General features: G+C 44.1%; 1 long non-coding RNA gene across 1 annotated transcript in view; it reads left to right on the top strand.

Moving 5' to 3' along the window:
* LOC126413338 (uncharacterized) overlaps nt 1–20928 on the top strand; it is a 1775741-nt gene that overhangs the window by 1346796 nt on the left and 408017 nt on the right. Inside the window, exon 6 of the long non-coding RNA XR_007575369.1 lies at nt 8170–8209. This is a non-coding gene — a long non-coding RNA (uncharacterized LOC126413338). The remainder of the gene's footprint in view (nt 1–8169; nt 8210–20928) is intronic.

The following is a 20928-nucleotide window of genomic DNA, read 5'->3' as shown; positions in this document are numbered from 1 at the left end:
CTGTGTGATGTCGATTTCATTTCACCCTCTCTCTCTCTCTCTCTCTCTCTCTCTCTCTCTGTGTGTGTGTGTGTGTGTGTGTGTGTGTGTGTGTGTGTGTGTGTGTGTGTGTGTGTGTGTCTGTGTGCTATTTTTATTCGAATCGTGCGCTCCTTTGTGAAGAAATGTACGTTGTACTGATCTGGCCTTGCACGGGCAGCAGTATTTATGGCCGAACGACCTGTCTGGCGTAGCAGTAATAAATTACGTACACTAACCTTCATCGTGAATCAGATTATCAGTGAAAACCGTGTCAAAATCCCTACAGTAGTTCCTGGGACTACCCTCCACCTGCAGACTGAAAAACGAGGCAGGGGTGTTGAACTAATAACTAAATACAGAGCTGGCGGCAATAGTAATCGTTTGTGTTCAGTTACGGATCACCTGTGTCAACTGTGCGTCATAAAGTAAACTTGTGAAATCAAATGCCTAAACGTAAAACTTGTTGTCCTTTCTGAGACATAAAATGATATGAGCTCAATAAATGGTCGGAGGAAGGTGAATACGCAAACAAGTTATCTAATGAGCGCATGATCGGCAAGTCAACAAAATCAGAGAAGCTTCACACATTTTATATGTTAGCTTAATTCTGATGGAGGATCGAGAAGTCTGGCTACGAACACGGATCTAGACGATGCTGTTTGCAACTGGTTTACACAAAAAAGGTAACAAGGAGGCCCTATTCTATGTGAGAAGGCCATTCAATTTAATGAAATTCTCTGAGGCCCTCTAATTTTAAAGTACGCACGGGCTAGTTAAGGGGGGTAGGATGTCAAACGGGCCAACTTGGAGCAGGAGAGGCACCACAGGACATTTTAATTTCCACTGTCTATACTTTCACAAGTAAATTCAAAAAACTTTGTCAGCATGACCAGGAAGGATTCAGGATTCACACTCGTAGCAGCGGAAGTTCAGAAACATAACAAAATAATTTTTTTTACATGTGAAATTTCATCATTTTTTCACTTACTATTTTCTGCATTTGTTGCCATAGGTACACATTCCTTCATAAGTAAGAGAGACTGGTCGATGAATTTTGCACAGCATACAAACCATACTTTCAGGTGTCTGAAACTCTAGAATTTATTTAATTTATGAAAAAATGAATGGGCCGTTACGTTTTCAACTTTATGTTTAGAAAAAAAATCAAATTTTGTAGTAAATTATATCAATTTTTACCACAGTTTTTAGTATATTTGGAAAATTCTAGAGTTTCATACACCTGTAAGTGTAGTTTGTATGCTGTGCAAAATTCATCAAATAATCTCTCGTACTTGTGAAGAAAAATGTACCTATAGCAACAAATGCAGCCAACAGTAAGTGAAAAAATGATGAAATTTCATATCTAAAAAAATTTATTTTGTTATGTTTTTGCACTTACACTGCTATGAGTGTGAATTCTGAATCCTTCCTGGTCATGCTGACAGAATTTTATGAATTTATTTGTAAAAATATAGACAGTAGAAAATAAAATGTCCTGTGGTGCCACTCGTGCTCCAAGTCGGCCCGTTTGACGTCCTACCCCCTTAAAAGACTTTAAGTCAAAGAATGGCGTTCACTATCTATTGGTTTTTCAGTGGCCTATTCTTTCTAATCAAACTAAGGGACGTATTGAGGTAAGAAGACCATGCTCTCGAAAATGTTTATAATGCTGACCAAATTGTGCTCAACTGTAAGGCTGTAAAGGATCTGCTCCTAAAATAAGTACTGTCTTAGATAGTGCTAATGCTACTGGTAGCCCCGACGTCCTGTGCTCTCCGTTGGTGAATGTAAGGAACAGCGTTGGTGCAACCAAGGTAATGTGTTGATATGCCTATTGTACACAGTATACAAAAGAGCTCCAGGATGGATCATACGATTTTCTCAGAATTGTGTATGGAAGCTTTGTATCCGCTCTAAGAGCTCATCAGTTAAGGACTGCCTCCTTGACAACCAGCTCATCCATCACGTGAATCTTAAGCGAGGAGTTTATAAAAGTGATTGTTCTTCCACTTCCTTACTACAGCCCATGGATAAAGCCTGTGTTGAGACTTTCAAACGGCTTTACAAGAAAGAAATGATACGAAAGTTTTTGTAAGGAAGAGACAGTCTGTTAAGAAATCATAAAAATTGTGATTTGGTAAATGAGTCCTGATCGAACAGCATGTTACAGTGTAAAAGAATCCAATTTGGAAAAAGCCTGGAATAACATTTTAGTTATAGCGGAAAATTCTTGAAACCTAATTGAAAATGACGAACAGAATAATATGTCCTAAATGCTCAGTACGCTAAAAGATCTCAGCTGCCACAACTGTAATGAAGAAGACGTTCAAGAATGGAAGAGTGTCGTCGAGCAGATGCAAGGCACCAAATCATGCAGGATAGCGAAATTATAAATGTGATGCCGCCGGCATGTCATCAACTAGTCTTCCAAAAAATGAAGATGAGAATATACCGGCTACCTGTGAAAGATTTACACGTTTCGATACTGCCTCGCGACGGTCTGAACCTCAAGATGAAAGCGACCATTATCATCTGCCCCGAGAAAAGTGCGCGACTTAACTGCACGTAAGCGGGTTGGCTTCCTTAGTCAGGCCAAAATTAAGTACTTTAAGCATTACTTCTATGAATATTTACTGTGTTACTCTTTTTCGGCTGTACTGCATACATTCCTACTGTACTTGCTAATGAAAGGGGCTCATATTATTATAAATATATGTAGTTTTTACAGGAAATATATTGGCTACATCCAACAGTAGAATGGAATTATGACATCAAGAGTTGGTGCCCGACTGGGACCCGAACCCAAATTTCCCGCTCATCCTAGCGGATGCCTTAACAATTTAGGCTCCTGTGCTCCCTTTACGGCCAGACCAGAAGTTACATACGTTGTCAATGCTTCATTAACCTGCACTCATGTTGTGGACTTGAGTCCGAATATCGGTTTGATGCGGCTCTCGGTGCTATTCTATCCTGTGCAAGCCTCTTCGAGTAACTACTGCAACCTACTTCCTTCTGAGTCTGCTTGCTGTGTAGGTCTCCCTCTTCGATTTCACCCCCCACCCCCACCCCACACTTCCGTCCAGCGCTAAATAGTAATCCCTTGACGTCTCAGAATACCCCATACCAACCGATCCCTTCTTCTAGTCAGGCTTTTCCACAAATTTCTGTTCTCCACGTACACCGGTCAGAAGAGCTTCTTCCTTTTCGAATTCCGATTATTTAACGCTGGAACTGGATTATCTTAAGGCTGTTTTCAGCGAAAATGGATATGCCGAACATCAAATTGTTCGTGCTTTTCAATTTGGTCCACCACATGAACCAACAAGGGACATTTGGAAATCAGTTGCTTATTTACCCTTTGCGTGGAGTATTTCTTAGAAAATTTCAAGAATTCTCAGAAAATGGGGTATTAAAAGTGTCCTTCTGCTTTTGGCCAAAACTAGGGACCTTCTTGGATCCTTTAAACATAACTTAGGGTTGAGGAAGCCTGGGGTATATAAAACTGTATGCCATTACTGAAATTCAAGTAATCGACAGACAATTCGTGCGGTTCTTGATCGATGTGTGGAACATCAACGTCAAACACGTTTAGTCTAGCCCGGTGAAATCTACCGTCGCTGAATATTGTCTCAATGAATGGCGTAATATATTATTTAAACAGAAGTAAACTATACCTCCGACTTCCATTTAATGTGATTGTGTACTTAAGGAATCCATCGACATAATATTATGCAACGACATTATTAATAGAGATAAAGATTTTCCTTTAAGCAGCCTATATTATCAGATATAAAGCAACAATGGTCTGGTTTTCGTCCAGCTCTAACCCAATTTACAATTTATCGCTTTTGTTAATTTCTATCGCTGGTGGCGCTACAGTTCTTCGCTTCTCAGCGGGCATCCCTTTCCCTTCTTGCTCACGCGCACCGTCCTGTACCCGGAATATAAATGAGCCACCGTATCTGATATTACCGCAGTTCCAGTGTGAATGTGCACCTGGAATTTCACCTGAACATGGCAGCCAGTTGGACCGTCGAAATATCGTGTCGTCAGAACTATGAAATCCGGCCGCAAGCCTTTGAAGAGCATTTCGCCGGAAAACTCTACGTAATCACATTCTCTAAATTCTGTTTTTCACTCAATATGACTAAGAAAACGGCGAGTGAGTGATAACAGTTGAGTCAGAGACATGGCTGACCTCGAAATAAGCTGCAGTGCACGAAATTTCTTTGTTGCCTTCTTGATGCTGCTATTTATTGAGCGCTAGACCACAGCAAAATGGTGGTGGCTGGCTTCGTGATTAGAAAATTACCAATAATTCAAAAAAATCTTCCAGTGATTGCTCCGGAACGTGTTACGGGAACGAATGTACGCTGTTGTTTCGAAGTAGGATGCGGAATGATATATGTCGAGTTACGAGGGTAAACCCAGAAGTATGGTCTCCTATCTTTTTATAAGTACATAGACCTGTTTATTTCTACAATGGTTCACATCAGTTGACAGCTTGAACATTTAGCTATTTTTCAACATAATCATCATTTCTGTCGATGCATTTTTGTAGACGCTGTGGCAGTTTTGTATGCCCATGTCATACCAGCTCGCCGCCATGCTCTTCAGAAAGTTATGAACCTTTTCTTTCACCTTGTCATCGGAGCTTAATCGCTAGGACCACAATTAAAGCTCACAGGTACGGTGAGACTCTGAAAAAACTCAAACGAGCCATTCAGAACCGGAGATGAGAAATGTTGAGCAAGGGTGTACACATTCTCCATGACAACGCTCGCCCACACATCGCTCGGCAATCCTTTGCTCTCCTGCAACAGAACAGTTTCAGTGGAACATAATCACCCACCCACCCTACAGTCCTGACTTGGTGCCCAGTGACTATCGCCTGTTCCCTAGGTTAAAAGAACATTTAGTCGGAAAGCGATTCAACTCCTACGACGACTTTCTGAAAAGCATGCCGGTATGACATGGGCATACAAAAATTGCCGCAGCATCTACAAAAATGCACAGACAGAAATGGTGATTATGTCGAAAAATAGTTAAATGTTCAAGCTGTAAACTGATGTAAACCATTGTAGAAATAAACAGGTCTATGTACTTATAAAAAAGTAGGCGACCTTACTTTTGGGCTTACCCTCGCAATAAATTTAACGGATAAGGATCTTGGAATTATTAAATTCACTCAAATTAAATGACAAGAAGCTTAGGCTGTCACACTCTTTAACCTTTCGAGATAATTTACAGTTCAGAGTACAGAACAATATCGGTTGTCCATATTCGTGATCAGCCCACAGAACAGTAAAACAGAGTATTTGCCGACCACATAAATCACGTTGCAATTACGTTGTCTTAAAATCGTTGCTTTGGTTCTAGACACAAAAAAGTTGTTCAAATGGCTCTGAGCACTATGGGACTTAACAGCTGAGGTCATCAGTCCCCTAGAACTTAGAACTACGTAAACCTAACTAACCTAAGGACATCACATACATCCATGCCCGAGGCACGATTCGACCCTGCGACCGTAGCGGTCGCGCTTCTAGACACATCAAAAACGTTTTGCATCAACTCTGTTCCGAGTGTTCCGGAACCTGTTCAGCAAATTGGATAGAGATCAACACAAACATCATTTCCTCTCTTTTTACTGCTCACGAAAACTACACATTGCACGTTGTACCATCATACACCGAGACCTTCAGAGGTGGTGGTCCAGATTGCTGTACACACCAGTACTCTAGTCGAGCAATATCTTTATCCTGAAGGAAGCCAGTCACAAGATGTGCAAGGTGGTGACGCGAATTGTCATCCATGAAGACGAATGCCTCGCCAGTATACTGCCAATATGGTTGCAGTATCGGACGGAGGATTTCATTCATGTCGCGTACAGCCGTTACGGCGCCTACCATAACCACCATCAGCGTACGTTGGTCCCACCCCAAAACAACGGGGAACCTCCACCTTGCTGCACTCGCTGAACAGTGTGTCTAAGGCGTTCAGCCTGACCGGGTTGTATCATTGAAGGCATATGCGGTACTCATCGGTGAAGAGAACGTGATAGCAATCCTGAGCGGTCCATTCGGCATGTTGTTGGGTCCATCTGTACCGCGCTGAATGGTGTCGTGGTTACAAAGATTGACCTCGCCATGGACGTCGGGAGTGAAGTTGCGCATCATGCAACCTATTGCGCACAGTTTGAGTGATAACACGACGTCCTGCGACTGCACGAAAAGCGTTATTCAACATGGTGGTGTTGCTCTCAGGACACCTCCTAGCCATAATCCGTAGGTAGCGGTCATCCACTGTAGTAGTAGCGCTTGGGCGGCCTGAGCGAGGCATGTCATCTACAGTTCCTGTCTCTCTGTATCTCCTGTCTCTATCTTCTCCATGTACGAACAACATCGCTTTGGTTCACTCCGAGACGCCTGGACCCTTTCCTTTTTGAGAGACCTTCCTGGCGCAAAGTAACAATGCGGACGCGATCGAACCGCGGTATTGACCGTCTAGGCGTGGTTGAACTACAGACAACACGAGCAATGTACCTCCTTCCTAGTGGAATGACTGGAAATGATCGGCTGTCGGATCCCCTCCGTCTAATAGGCGCTGCTCGTGCATGGTTGTTTACACCTTTGGGCGGGTTTAGTGACATCTTTGAGCAGTCAAAGGGACTGTTTATGTGATACAATATTCACAGTCAACGTCTATCGTCTATCTTCAGGAGTTCTGGGAACCGTGGTGATGCAAAACTTTTTTTTGATGTGTGTAGATTGTTTGATGTAACTTCAATTTCTTCTTAATCCCAATGTCTTCTACTTTATAATCCTTCTTTTCTTCTTTGGTCTTCCCGACTTTCCATTCCTCTTCTGCATCGACATTCGTAATGAAATAGTCTTCTCGAGATATTAGTAAATTTTTGCAACAAATCGTGAATTATACGTCTCCAGAATGTTCTTAGTTCCGTTTATCTCTCCTTTTAAATTACCACGGTCTCCGCCACTGTGCCTTGGTTCTTCCAGTTCTCTCCTCCTTCCACCGCTGACAAAAGTGTTCTTCTTTACATAAGCTAATTGATTTTCCACAAAGTTACTCCGCGCCCTAACATCCAATCATCTTCGAGTCCCTCCATGAACCACTCGTTCACCAACTGTCACTTGCACACTCACTTTTTTATAAGTAAGTTGATAATGTGTCTCCAATTGGGCAAAAAAAAAGAAAGAAAACAGGTTACATGTAAGTACATCGAAAAAAAATATTAAACCCAAAGCATTTTCTTTACATGTCGACATACACAACGACTTCGATATATCAGGTGTAGACTGCAATTACTGAGGATTACATCTGCTGATTTAAGAGTGTGTAAAGTAGGCTTTGGATTATGCCACTGTTGTTATACACAAGTAAATGGTATATAGTATGGACAGAAATAGTTTATAAGTAAATGGAAACGGAAATGTCGAATGCCGTCTTTTAGTTGCGTGTATTCTCAGGAAAAATTTGAGAAATGCTTTGTTATTCTATTCTAGTACCACTGAAGAAGTGAATTAGGTAATAATCAGTACCAGCAGTATATAGGTGTTAAAAATTATCTGAAATTTCAAAAATGGGACACGATTCTAGGACACAGCGTATTCAACAGCAGAATTTAACATTCAGTTACCTCCACCTATGAGCTTATTATGTAGCTCAGAGTACCGCACCGGATTAGCCGAGCGGTTTAAGGCGCTGCAGTCATGGCCTGTGCGGCTGGCCCCGGCGGAGGTTCGAGTCCTCCCTCGGGCATGGGTGTGTGTGTGTTTGTCCTTAGGATAATTTAGGTTAAGTAGTGTGTAAGCTTAGGGACTGATGACCTTAGCAATTAAGTCCCATAAGATTTCACACACATTTGAACATTTGTAGCTCAGATCACATGTCACGGAACGGTTTCCAACGGTGTGAAAAGAGTAATGTTTGCATCGATCGTTAAAAGTAATTCAGAGCACTACCAACCTTATCTCTCATCTATTATATTTGGTAAATTTAGAAAATTTTATGATTTCATACGTAATATCTCACTTTGTATGAATTGATTTTCATAGCAACCAATATAATCTGCGTATTAATCGACTGTGAAAAACTCTTCGTCTAACGAATATTAATTTTTGTTTGCAGATTGAACGAGGAAAACCACTTCGTCTCATCAAAGTCTGAGGTAAGTGGTGAGTTGTGTTACGGAGAACACAGCTTTGCAAAGTATCACTGTGTGGGGAAGAATCATTCCCTGTTCATTAGAACACGCGAACTCCTGCGACGTTATAGCACAGTGATCTTTACGGGTAAGAGAAATACAATTTGCATTTATCATCCGAAACTCTGAATACTGTTTCAGCTTGTTCTTTTACGTAAACGAAAATTTAATTTCCTAGCCAGCTAGCTTGTGGTAACACTGCTTATAACACATCCTGCCCGCAGCGGAAACGAAACTGTATTAATTTTAAGTTTCTTCTGGACACCGGCAGTCAGTTGTTTATAATACTGCAATTTAGCTCAAAGACTATGCTACACCGTTCCGACACTGTCCCTCCCTGAGCATATTTGCAATTGTCAGAATATCTTGGGGTTATGTAACTACCTTTCCGCAGAAGATTTTAATTTAGATATCAGTTATATTTGCAGTATTAGAACAATTTAATTAAGGGCTGCGTACGTAACATATGGTTCTGACTTTATTCTAATTCGTAACACTTGCCTATTTCATGATAGTTTTGCTTCTACAGCACACACCTCTACCTTACCTGCTGAGCTTCCTACAAATTACACCTTTAAGCTCCATGCTAACGATTGAACTCCAAATCTCAGGTGAAGTAAACTAAATTTGTATTGTATCCAGAAACTCTAGCAAGAGAATTATGTCTTAAAGTTAACAAAGCACGCGGTTACCTCCCTCAATTTTTGTTACGTATGTAAAACGCCAAACAAAAAAGATTGATATTGATACTTAGATTCCGTGAATCACTATTTAAGTGGATAATTAGTTATCTGCCACCAAACATTTGCTTAAAGTATTCACCTGCATATTATAGTTGCTTCCTCACATAGCTGTTTTTAATATGAGCAACAGAAAGTCATATACAGCAAGGACGAATTCATGATGATAGGACCAGGTTGTACAAATAACAAGCTGGTAACAGGGAGCGAAATAAGTTTTAGGACCGTTATTTTGGATCAGTGCTTGTACGAGTCTGTCACCTAGGACAATGAAATTAATGACATTTACATATCTTTAATTTTCGAAGAGCAGGAGAACAACAAAATATAAATTTACAGTACATCCAACAGAACCTGTGTCTACATGAGTTGCAGTTGCTACAAGTGAGATCCCAGAGGGCCCTTGGATGGCTCAAACAACAACTTACCAAATAGAATACACGTATAAATGAATAATACCTTTTATAGAGTCTGCGTGGATTTGAAATTGTCGCTCTTCCTACTAGTATACTCTCTAAGAGCGTAACATTAGGTTCTCAGCTGGGCGGTCAAAAGTCTATAATGTTTAATAACTTACTTCAGGCATTTCTCCACCAGTTTTGCCATCATAGGCTGTCTCCGTTCTCCCGGGTGCCTCTAATTTTGCTAGGCTGCATAAATAATATTTCAGAGTTGCAAAACCTAGTGACCACGGCTATGCGCTGGTTGGTGTCATACGGCCATCAGACAACCAGGCTGCTCCTGTATCTGCTGCGGTAATCATTGTATCGAGAATGTGTGACGTAGTCCTCGGAATCCTGAGAAGCACGAGAAATAAAATCTTGGTTCTCGACAATGTGGAATTAAGCAAGTAACAAATCCAAACCCACGCTAAATATTTCAAAATTAGTGAACACAAAACTTTATGTAACGAAACTGCACTGGTGATTAAAGTGTCTTCCTCCACCTACTACTTTACCTTACTTACAAGGGAAACTCCCATGCAGTGTTGTTAGGGCCCAGAGGACAGCACGTCAGAAAAGGAACGCAGATCCAGCAAGAAAACAGGTAGAAAGTGTACTGGACTGCGAAAAATATGCAAAATAGAAACAGTGAACGCTCTAAGAACAGAAAGTGTAATGTAGAGCAGCCGGACATACAAGTGGCGTTGTGGTTAAGTAGACAGTTAACTGCTGTCTGTCACAAAAAAATTGAGTGAACGGTTCAACAATGAGCCTGAACGGGAGTCGTAGAACGTCGGCCCCGAACAAATGCAGTGAACAATAACGAACAGAAGGAGACACGAGAAAAATGGTTACGGTGTAGAACTTCCATGGGGGTGAGCCGTGTTCGAATCTCCCTCGTGCCAATTTTTTTGTTTTTTTCTGGACTGTTTGCTTTATTCAAATTTGTGTCTGTGTCGTTGTGTAGCGTCCGTTTGCAACAGCGAAGCAACAGCGTAAGTTGATTCTGCAGAACTACCCTATTAACGGACAAAGAAATTGGCTTTCGAATCGGAACCGCTAACGTTTGTTGACAAGTCAACCGAATCCTTCACCGGAAAACATGTCTAGTGTTCATACATGCCGTTAGTGACAGTGCGTGTGTCATTCGGTAGGAATCTCTTATCGACGCACCAAATTTCTGTGACTGTCAAGTGAGTGGGATATAGCTCCTTGCCGGCCGCGGTGGCCGTGCGGTTCTAGGCACTTCAGTCCGGAACCGCGTGACTGCTACGGTCGCAGGTTCGAATCCTGCCTCGGGTATGGATGTGTGTGATGTCCTTAGATTAGTTAGGTTTAAGTAGTTCGAAGTTCTAGGGAACTGATGACCTCAGATGTTGAGTCCCATAGTGCTCAGAGCCATTTTATGCCTCCTTGCCCTAAATAGGTGTTCGTATGATTGTGATCACTCCCAAGGAAATGATGAATACATAATAGTTTGTCACATAAATTGCAAGAAATGAACGCAACAGTTTCCCAATCACATAGTTTCTCTGTGCTCTGCCAAAGCAAATGTTTTTAACGGTTTCGAAGTTGCCTTCCATTTTGGAAGTCTTGACTCCTGAATTCCTTTGTTGTAACATAGTTCACACCCGTTTATTTGCTATTTCTGTGAGACATTTGTGTGGTATCTCGCCTGCTCTCACTATTCATCAGATTTCCTTGCGACGGTAACATATTCTTACCGCGTGACTCGTATTCTATAACCAACGTATAATATGACAACCGCAAGGACTACAGAAAGAGAACAAACATTTACATGAGAGGACGAACAGTTCATAATGTTGTGGGAAAAAGTAAATGGCAGGAGTGAGTTTTCAAAATGTCAAGGGGCCCGCATGGCAGTCCAACACCATGACCACTCACCCACGATGCCGCTGCTATTGTAGGCTGCTCTTTATCCCACTTCTGCTTCTTAGACCGTTTACTGCTCCTCTTTTGTTTTTTTCAACTGTTCAGTACGCTGTTTTCCTGTTTTCATGCTTGGTCTGTGTGCAGTTTCTGACGGGCTGTCTACTGGGCTATGTTACCACTAAATCTGAGTCTGGTTCGATGGGGAGTTTCTCTTCTGTGGGGTTCGATGGAGAGTTTCTCTTCGGTGGGGTTCGATAGGGAGTTTCTCTTCTCAGCCACAAATCCGTAACTGTTCGACATATAAACTAACATGAACAGGCCTTAATAGCTCAACGGTACGGACCGGTCGCCGTGTAATCCTCAGCCCTCAAGGGGCCATCTAGATATACAAGCCTCGCTACGAACTTGTCACAGTAGTCAGCTTGTTCGCCATACTTCGTGAACGCTTGGATCCTTGCAAAGCCCAAGGGAAATATTTAATTGGGAATACACCCTCTAAAGCTCTTAATTTTGTCGTGTGCCATCGAGATCTTGCATGTGTTTTAAAATCCAGTCAATAATTATTAAACCCTTCTTAATTAGTTACTCCCTCTCCACTAAGGACGGCTGCTGACAGTTATAAGACCTGTAGTATAACGTGCTGTGACGATCAGGCCAAGGCCTGTATTCTTCGTGGGCCTCACAAACCTTAGGCGTCACCGGATGCGGAAACGTTGGGGCATGTGGTCAGCACACCGTTCTGCAGGCCGTTGTCGGTTTTAGCGATGGGTGCCGATACCTCTCAATCAAGTAGGTCTTCAATTTGCATCACAAGGGCTGAGTGCAATCCGCTTACCAACAGTGCTCGGTAGACCCGGACGGTAACCCATCCAAGAGGTAGCCAAGCCCGACAATGCTTAACTTCGGTTACCTGAGGGGATCTGGTGTTACCACTGTGGCATCAACCAACATTGTACCCACTTTCATTTCAGATAAACGTAGCGCTATAGTGAAACTCTCTGTCTGTCTCTCTCTCTCTCTCTCTCTCTCTCTCTCTTTCTCTCTCTCTCTCTCTGTGTGTGTGTGTGTGTGTGTGTGTGTGTGTGTGTGTGTGTCTGTGAGAGAGAGAGAGAGAGAGAGAGAGAGAGAGAGAGAGAGTACAGCGTTATTTTTTCAAGGACAGGACGCATTACAGTACACAGCAAAACATCCTTTGTTTATCAAACTGTGGAATCGTGATGTCAGCACTTATCCATCGTTTCTTAATAATGAATGTTGGCCGCCTAATTGTCTTATAACGCTGAGATGAACAAGTTACGTTGGTCGCCATCATTCGTTATCCGTGTCCCACCGTTACACCGATATTACGACTGCGTTTTCTGTGCGAGACTGAAAGCTAAGTCCTCACCATGAAAGTGAACATAGTCAAAATCTAGTCGATTTCATGACGAACATTGCTGCCCAAGTCATCTCAAAGTGAACAGAGAAAACGTAATTTCAATTCCTGCTTTCGTTGTGGAATTTTTCAGTACTTGATATTCTTCGATAAAGAATTTTACAAACCAGCACTTACGCCAGTAAAGTGTTATTGATGTGTCGATAAGTTTGGTTTATTTGGGTGCTATATGAAGTGGCTGTATCTCAACATATGTCAGACTGTTCAGAAACTTTAACCCTGAAATGTTCTGGACGATCTCCAGAAGCTAGTGATTCTATGTTGATGATTTTACGAGGAGTGTGCTACAGATTACAGTCAAACGTCAGTAATTGAGGTGATTTGGACCTATTAGACCTCAAATTCGGGAAAACACGAATTACGGGGGACCTTTCATTTAAAAATAGATTCAGATCTTGACGTTCTCAATATTATTAAACCAAACAGTTTTATTTAATCAGTTAACGTATTCCTTAGAGTTTGTTTTCGAAATATAATGTTCTAATAGATACTCAAACGCCGCGCGGGATTAGCTGAGCGGTCTAAGGCGCTGCAGTCATGGACAGTGCAGCTCGTCCCGGCGGAGGTTCGAGACCTCCCTCGGGCATGGGTGTGTGTGTTTGTCTTTAGGATAATTAAGCTTAAGTAGTGCGTAGGCTTAGGGACTGATGACCTTAGCAGTTAAGTCCCATAATACTTCCCACACATTTCATTTCCAGATACTCAAACAATAGCCTGTAAACATATATGGATTACATAAGCTGTTGTACAACTGTTACTAATGCACATACTTTATTCTCGGAAAAAGGTTCAGTAGCTCTTTTTATTGTTTTTTGAATTTATGTTCTTAGCATCGTAGTCCCATCATCTTCGTAGAAGAGTAACGTCAGGTAGTGTGTGTTCTGTTGCTCCATGTAGCACAGCTCTAATTATAATGCCACCGTTTTATCACCATAATTCATTTCGCTGATATCAACAACTGTCAGTCACTTCATACTCATCGACTTGAACCAACGACATTTGCATTTTCTGTTGTGTGCAACGTTACGCGAGAAAGATGTCGAACAATATATAAGAACTGTTCATTTTCCGTTTCTTGTGATAGAGAGGCATTGACGCTTACATTTTTCTTCTCTCTCGTTATGTTCCTCTAAGAGAATTTCGCAAGAGGTTCTTAGTGTTTCTAATTGTAAATGATCCCCTGCATCGGCAGCCCAATAGACAACATCATCCGAAGTTAATTTTTTTCCATGACAGCTTCTATTTGAAGCTCATTTTCTGTGGGCACAGAAATGATTGCGAAAACTTACGCCGATAGGTTTTTTTCAAACATGCCAGCGTTCTTTGGTCCATTGCTTGGACGAGGCTAGTAGTATTGGGAGTTAAGATATTGTGTAAAATGTCTCCACTATTTAGTTTCGGGATGACGTCCTGCGTTGTCTAGACTAAGGATTAACTCGCGTAGATTTTTGCTTGTTAAATATTTTTGTTTTGTTTGTAGCTTTAATGTGTCACCACTCCTTTCAACTTGTCTTTATACACAACTAGTAAGGCCGACAACTGTATACTTTTGAACGCTCTTAGTCTGGGAGACTTACTAATTAACAAAGGCGGCAATTTTGATCTCCAGAGGCATTGCTGCAAACTAGGATCTTTAATCTGTCTTTAGCTTCGTTATAACCTGGAGCGGAAGCTTCATTTCTAGCTACTAGTGTTTTACTTGAAGCTTTCTATAACTGAGTCGTGTCTCATCACAATTATAAACTTAAAGATTTTCCTTATTTCCTATAGTTTTTAAAAAAATTCTTTATTGGATCACTTTGACAGTTCCGCTGTCGGTGAATAACTTCTCACCGCAGATTTTAAGCTGGCACACCCCAGATCTTCTGTTCCACGTATCGAGCAACTTGTCTCACGTCTTCCATTTCGGACGGAAGTCAAAAGTTCTGTGATTTTGTTGGAAAAGTGTGTCTATAGATAAGTAACGTCACTGAATTCTCTATATACAAAACTGGTTGATTGTCTGTAGACAAGGGTTACATAAAAAAAATTTCTCAACATTATATTTTAGTGTGTAGAATGCCTATTTATGAGTGGTTGGAGCCCGGAGCTGTGTACCAAACGGCCGAACGGCAGGGTCCTCTGCCCAATCCGCTTAGGGAAGGATAGGAAATGGAAACGTGATTCATTCGACCAAACGACACGTTACCATGGCCCATAGTCCAGTGATCCAGAGTCCGCCGCAAACTCGTAATTGGTGATGTCGTTTGGTTAACATGGAGCAAGTCGATGTCGACTCCTACAGAGGTCCAATTTCAGAAATATGTACTGAACGATGCGCTCGGAACACTCGCGCCTGCACCTGCATAGTCCTCTGTCAGACCTGCCGCAGATCGCAACCTGTCATGATTTACCGGACATTCTGTGATGAGGTATGGACCTCCTGCGCCTTGTCGCCGATTGGTGGCTTCAATCCTTTACGCGAACAGCACAACGTCTTAACCGTTTCCAAGACACCAAGCCGTAACAATATGCCCTTTGTCAAAGTCGATGATGTCAGTCGACTACTTCATATGCCGCCCGTATTGTCGTAAGAATGATACCTCACTCGTTTTATTTACCTCCCATACCGCGTCAAATGGTCAAATATTTTCGCTCACCAATGTATATCTTTTGCCAAGCTACAATCTTCAAACCACATATACAACTTTTTAATGAGTTTCAGCAAACAGGACAAATAATGAGTCCTCTTCAGGAGACATTGTGCTAACGCCGTGTAACACCATCCCTAGCATAGTGAGCCAACGAGGTGACAAAGACACTGAGAGGGTTACTTCAGATATGTCATACGCAAGTCTCGCATTGATGACTGAATCCCATATAGCTAGCAGATTATGGAGATAGAGAGTTCTGTGTTTCGGCCTTTGTTCAGAAATGTCTCGTACATTATCTGTGATATTGAGATCGAGGACTGAGCTGTCAAGCCTGAGATAGACAGGATGCCTGAGTGTTTGTCAAATCAGGAAAATGTGTGTACAGTCCTGTGCACACAGGTCTTCATTTAGTGCCTTGGTTTTGTTTTCTTTTAGGGCACAAAAACTACTAGGGCATATGCGTCAATGTCAGAACCGTAGAACACGAAAACAAAAAATATTTAAAAACGGCTACACGTTAAGCCCAAAAGACGGAAAGAAAGACAGCTAAAAAAAGAGATTTTGAGAAAGGTCCATAAAATACGCATGGAGAAACGGAGGTCCTGAACTAAGGATTAAATGTCCTTCGCCATACTGCTACGACGGGTAAAAATTAAAACGCAGTCGACAGCCCGCTCGCAGTTCGCTAAAAAGGATGATAACTCAGACGGCAAACAAAAATGAGAACGTAGGTGGTTAAAAAAAGGAGCATTCCGTCAGGAAATTGCAATCTATCAAGGGCTGAGGAAAATGAGCACAAAGTGGTTGGGGATCACCACTAAAAATACGTGCCCAATACGCGACCCAGCTAAAATGATCGCCTCACGGCGAGATGACCGAGAGGAAGTTGCCCAAACCGCTGGGAGAGGCTTAATTCCCCGGAGCCTGCTCCCATGAAGGGAGGACCAGTGGTGATGGCAAAGGGACACCACCTGCTGACAGATGGTAACAGAGAGATCGTCGGCGGGCATGGAAGTACTAACGCGCCAAGATACGAGGACTGCAGCCTTGGCAGCAGCAGCAGCAGACAAACGTGACCAGGAATGCAAGTAAACATCACAGTAGATCCATCAATAGTGAGCAAGTGACAGCTTTCCTGGACGCTTTGTACTAAGGGACAGAGGCTCTATAGGACACTCAGAGAGTCCGAGCAGATGACGAATTGAGAAGTCTGTGTCGCCGGCTTTACTGCATGGCCTGATATAGGGCGATCTGCTGTAAATACTGAGCAGTGTTCCGGAATCCCATACCGAAAATCGTCGGTGCCAGTGACGAAGGCACACCCGACACCTCGGTCAGTCTGATAGCCATCACTGTATCGCGAACTTCCGTGTGAAGGTCGTGAAACTTATGGCGACAGATCAAAGCTGGAGTGGTGTCCTTAAGGCGGGCCCCACACTGAGCGCGCCGCGCCGCGCCGCGCTGCTGCACCCCGCGCACAGCTGTGACAGAGAGGAGTGCGCCGTCGGCGCCAGCGCGGTTCGTCGTCCACACTGAGCGCGCAGAGGCGTTATCCGCAGCGCGGCGCGGCACGGCGCGCTCAGTGTGGACCCGCCTTTAGGAAGAAAATGAACGCCAGGATGAACAAGGGCCGCCGCACGAGACCAAGGTGGTTCACATACTTGCCACAAGTGGCAAGTGGCGTGAAGTTGAGCTGCCGGAGCAAGAGCCGAAAGCGAACTCCATAATAGAAGAGGGACGCGACGCATACGGGTGATAAAAAAGGTGTCATCGAAGAAGGAAGCATGGATGGTTGGCCAGGCATGACAGACAAACGCATGCGAATCTGCTGAGGAGAAAGTCATGGCGTTATGATGGCGGTAGTTCGGCAGCTTCTGCATACAGACTCTTAACCGGGCTGGGGTAAAAGGCGCCGGTGGCCAAACGGATGCCATGATGGTGGATAGTACTGAGGCGGCGTAAGAGGGACGGAGGTGCAGATGCATAAACGAAACACCCATAGTCTAGTTTCTATCGGACAGGGGACCGGTACAAACGAAAGACGGCGGTCCGATCCACTCCCCAGGAAGTACCGCTCAGGACACGTAGGTAGTACATAGAAGGACCGCGTACAGCTGGCGGCCAGGTAAGACACATGGGAGGACCAAAAACTCTCCTATCGAGCATGAGCCCCAGGAATTTCTTAATTTCAACGAACGGAAGAGCAAAAAGTCAAAGATTTAATGAAGGTAGAAGAAACCAACTGCGCCGGTAGAAATTCATACAAACGGTAAACAAAAGCCATTGCCGATGCTCCATGATTAAAGACGACCGAGACATTGCTGAAGATGCTGCTACAGGAGTCAATGCCATGGAGAACTGGAAAAGATCGCAAAAACGTCAACGAAAAAGGATCCAGAGATGCCCTGAGGGAGACGGGCCATCAGAGGGTGAATAGCGATAGCAAAGAGGACGACGCTCAGGACAGGGCCATGAGGGACACCGTTTCCCTGGATACATGTGTCCGACAAGGCAGAATGTACCACGAAAACTCGGTCTTTTAAAAATTCCTGAAAGAAATTATGCGGCTACGGAAGCGCCACGTATACGGCGTACGGAGCATACCAGTCCTCCTTGATGTATTGGGAGTGTCCACAATATACTCTCATGTAGACGTGTACAAAAGGGCAACAATTGGTCACCAAAATGTTGTAATTCATATCAAAGTTCATGTGCATGATGACCGGAATATGTGGGACTAAGTCATGGTAGGAAAATCAACACAAAACGTCACAGAACCAACTCAGGCCTGAACTAAACTCTCCTCACACTAACGGGCTAGTAGTCTCACTGGCCCAACCCTGCATTCGACTCCATACATCTTTTGAAAAAAGAAAGTCAAAAGAGTGACTCGTCATACCACACTACACTTCACCAATTACTGTCCAGCATATATGTTCTTTGGCCAATTTTCGAGGTACCCGAACCCAAGATACCCCCCCCCAGGGGCTCAGCATTCATTTGCTGAGTACGGGCTTGGCGACCCCGGGGTCCTGAGCTGGGGACTGGTCAGCGCCACCAGTCTCCTGTCACCGTAACCCCCAGACATGCTTCAGCGACCACCGCACGGCGCGGCGGTGGAACGTTGTGTGCTGCGGGGAATGGTAATCTTGGCTTGACCGCCTGGATTGCGAGGAAGGTAAACCTCTATAAAAACCCCTCAATCTTACGGTGTGCTGCGCGCCTATAAGATGCATGGCTGTTGGGGTGGAACAGTCGCAAGCGGGCAACATCTGGGGCACCTGCCGCGCCCCAGTTGTATAAGGCTTACCTAGGCACGCGGGGCTCTGTCTAGGTGGACTTCTAGTTCCCTAGCTGCTCGTGGGACCGAGATGGAACCCTCGAACTTTTATTCTTCTGCTGCCAGCGGAAAGGGTGGATCGCTGGTGGGTTCTAACACCCAATCCAACAAGAGGGCTCGTGTAGCCAGTCCTCCTGATTCAGGTAGTAGTAGCAGAACGCATGCTGCTTCGCAGAATGTGTTTTTCATAATTAAAAGAAAAGATGGGAGTTTTGAAAAAGTTTCGCCATTTTATATACAGAAGGGCTTAGAAGGTATTGCTGGCACATTAAAATCTGTAAAGCGCTTGCGAAATGGCAACTTTTTGGTTGAAACATCTAGCTTCCAGCAAGTCCAGAACCTTCAGAAGGCACAATATCTTGGGGAGTTTGCGATAGAGACTGAATTTCACAACACCTTGAACTACAGCAAGGGTGTTGTGACGTGCAGAGATCTCGTTGACATTCCCCAAGACGAACTGAGGGCTGAATGGTCCCGGGAAGGAATTGTGGACGTGCAACACATTATGAAACGGGTGGATGGTGCTCTCATAAAGACTGACTCGTTTATCCTTACATTTAACACCACCAAATTGCCAGAGCATGTGAAGGCAGGTTTCCTATGTCTCAGTGTACGGCCTTATTACCCCAACCCCATGCGGTGTTTCAAATGCCAACACTTTGGACACACTACTCTCGGCTGTAGAGGGGAAGCCACTTGCGGGAATTGTGGTAAAGCCGCCCATGAGGGAGTTGGTTGCTCCTCTCCTCCCAAGTGTGTCAACTGCTCTGGGGATCACCCTGTGTGGAGTAGGGAATGCAGAGTTTTCCTTGAGGAACGGAAGATCCAGGAACTAAAAACTACAAAACGCATCCCGTATGGTGAGGCGAAGAAAATCTACAAGTCCATGCAGCCACCCACGTTCGCTGCTTCCTTTTCTTCCGTTCTCAAACAACCAGTCTTGAAAACCGATGCCGCTACACAAACGGAGGTTGCTACTGTCTGCACTAGCACCTGCGCTTGTCAATGTACGTGTGCTGCTGCCGTTCCTGTGAAGCCTGCTGCTCCCCCACGGCCATCTGACCAGGCTGTGGTAGCTGACATCATGGAACTTCCTGCCCCTTCCCGGGTCCAGTCTAGTGCACTGCCCAGCACTGCTACACCCGCTACTGCTTCTGAGGTTTTGGCTCCAATGCCACCTCAAGCCAGAACATCGAAGCCAAAGACAAAGGTGAAGACTCGCCCACTAAAGGAGACTGCAGTTATACAGTCTCCTGATGTGGATGTCATTCTCCCTGACGTCTCTCTCGACTCCTCTTCTGCGGCGATGGAGGTTGATGTCAGACTGGGGCAATCATCTCGCCCCAAAACTGAGCCTCCACCTGTTGTGGGCTCTCCTCCCCAACAGAAAGTGAGAATGAAGGTACTCCCACCCTGATAGATGGCTCCCATTATACAGTGGAACATGAATGGATTCCGGGCACATGTGGAGGAACTGAACCTCCTAGCACGGCAACGCCCCCTGTGCTTGTGTTTACAGGAAACGCATTTAAAACCATCTGATGCTCCTGTACTAAGGGGCTATACGTCATATCGCAAAGATGACCTGACTGGAGAAAGGGCCAAAGGCGGAGTCGCTGTGTTTGTCAATAATGACCACCACTCCTCTGCCCTCCCCCTGGATACTGACCTGCAAGCAGTTGCAGTTGAAATTTATTCACCTCGGAGGCTTACCGTTTGCTCCCTTTATTTACCCCCTCTGGATGCAATGACCTTAGACCTCTGACAGATCTTATCGACCAACTCCCCCGCCCATTTCTTCTCCTGGGAGACTTCAATGCCCATCATGTCCTGTGGGGCTCCACTTCTCTTTGCGCTCGAGGTCGAATTTTGGAGAGCCTCCTAACATCTCAAGTGTTGTGCATCCTCAACACAGGTACTCCGACTCATTTCTCTACTGCTACAGGGTCATTCTCAGCCATTGACCTATCTTTCTGCTCTCCAACCCTCACCGACTCTGTTCACTGGGAGGTCATTGACGACCTTCATTCCAGCGATCACTTCCCTATCCGCATTCATCTCCTGGATGGTGTATTGCTGGAGCCGCGGCCACCATCGTGGATGATTGGCAGGGCTAACTGGCCACTGTTCACTCGGTTGGCTGTCTTTGACCGCCACAATAACGTACAGGAATGGGTGGATCACATCACGCTTGTGGTC

The sequence above is a fragment of the Schistocerca serialis genome, chromosome 1 (assembly GCF_023864345.2).
Source record: "Schistocerca serialis cubense isolate TAMUIC-IGC-003099 chromosome 1, iqSchSeri2.2, whole genome shotgun sequence".
Taxonomy (NCBI): Eukaryota; Metazoa; Arthropoda; class Insecta; order Orthoptera; family Acrididae; genus Schistocerca; species Schistocerca serialis.
The sequence above is the reverse complement of the archived record's forward strand: the minus strand, read 5'-3'. Positions and strand labels throughout refer to the sequence as shown.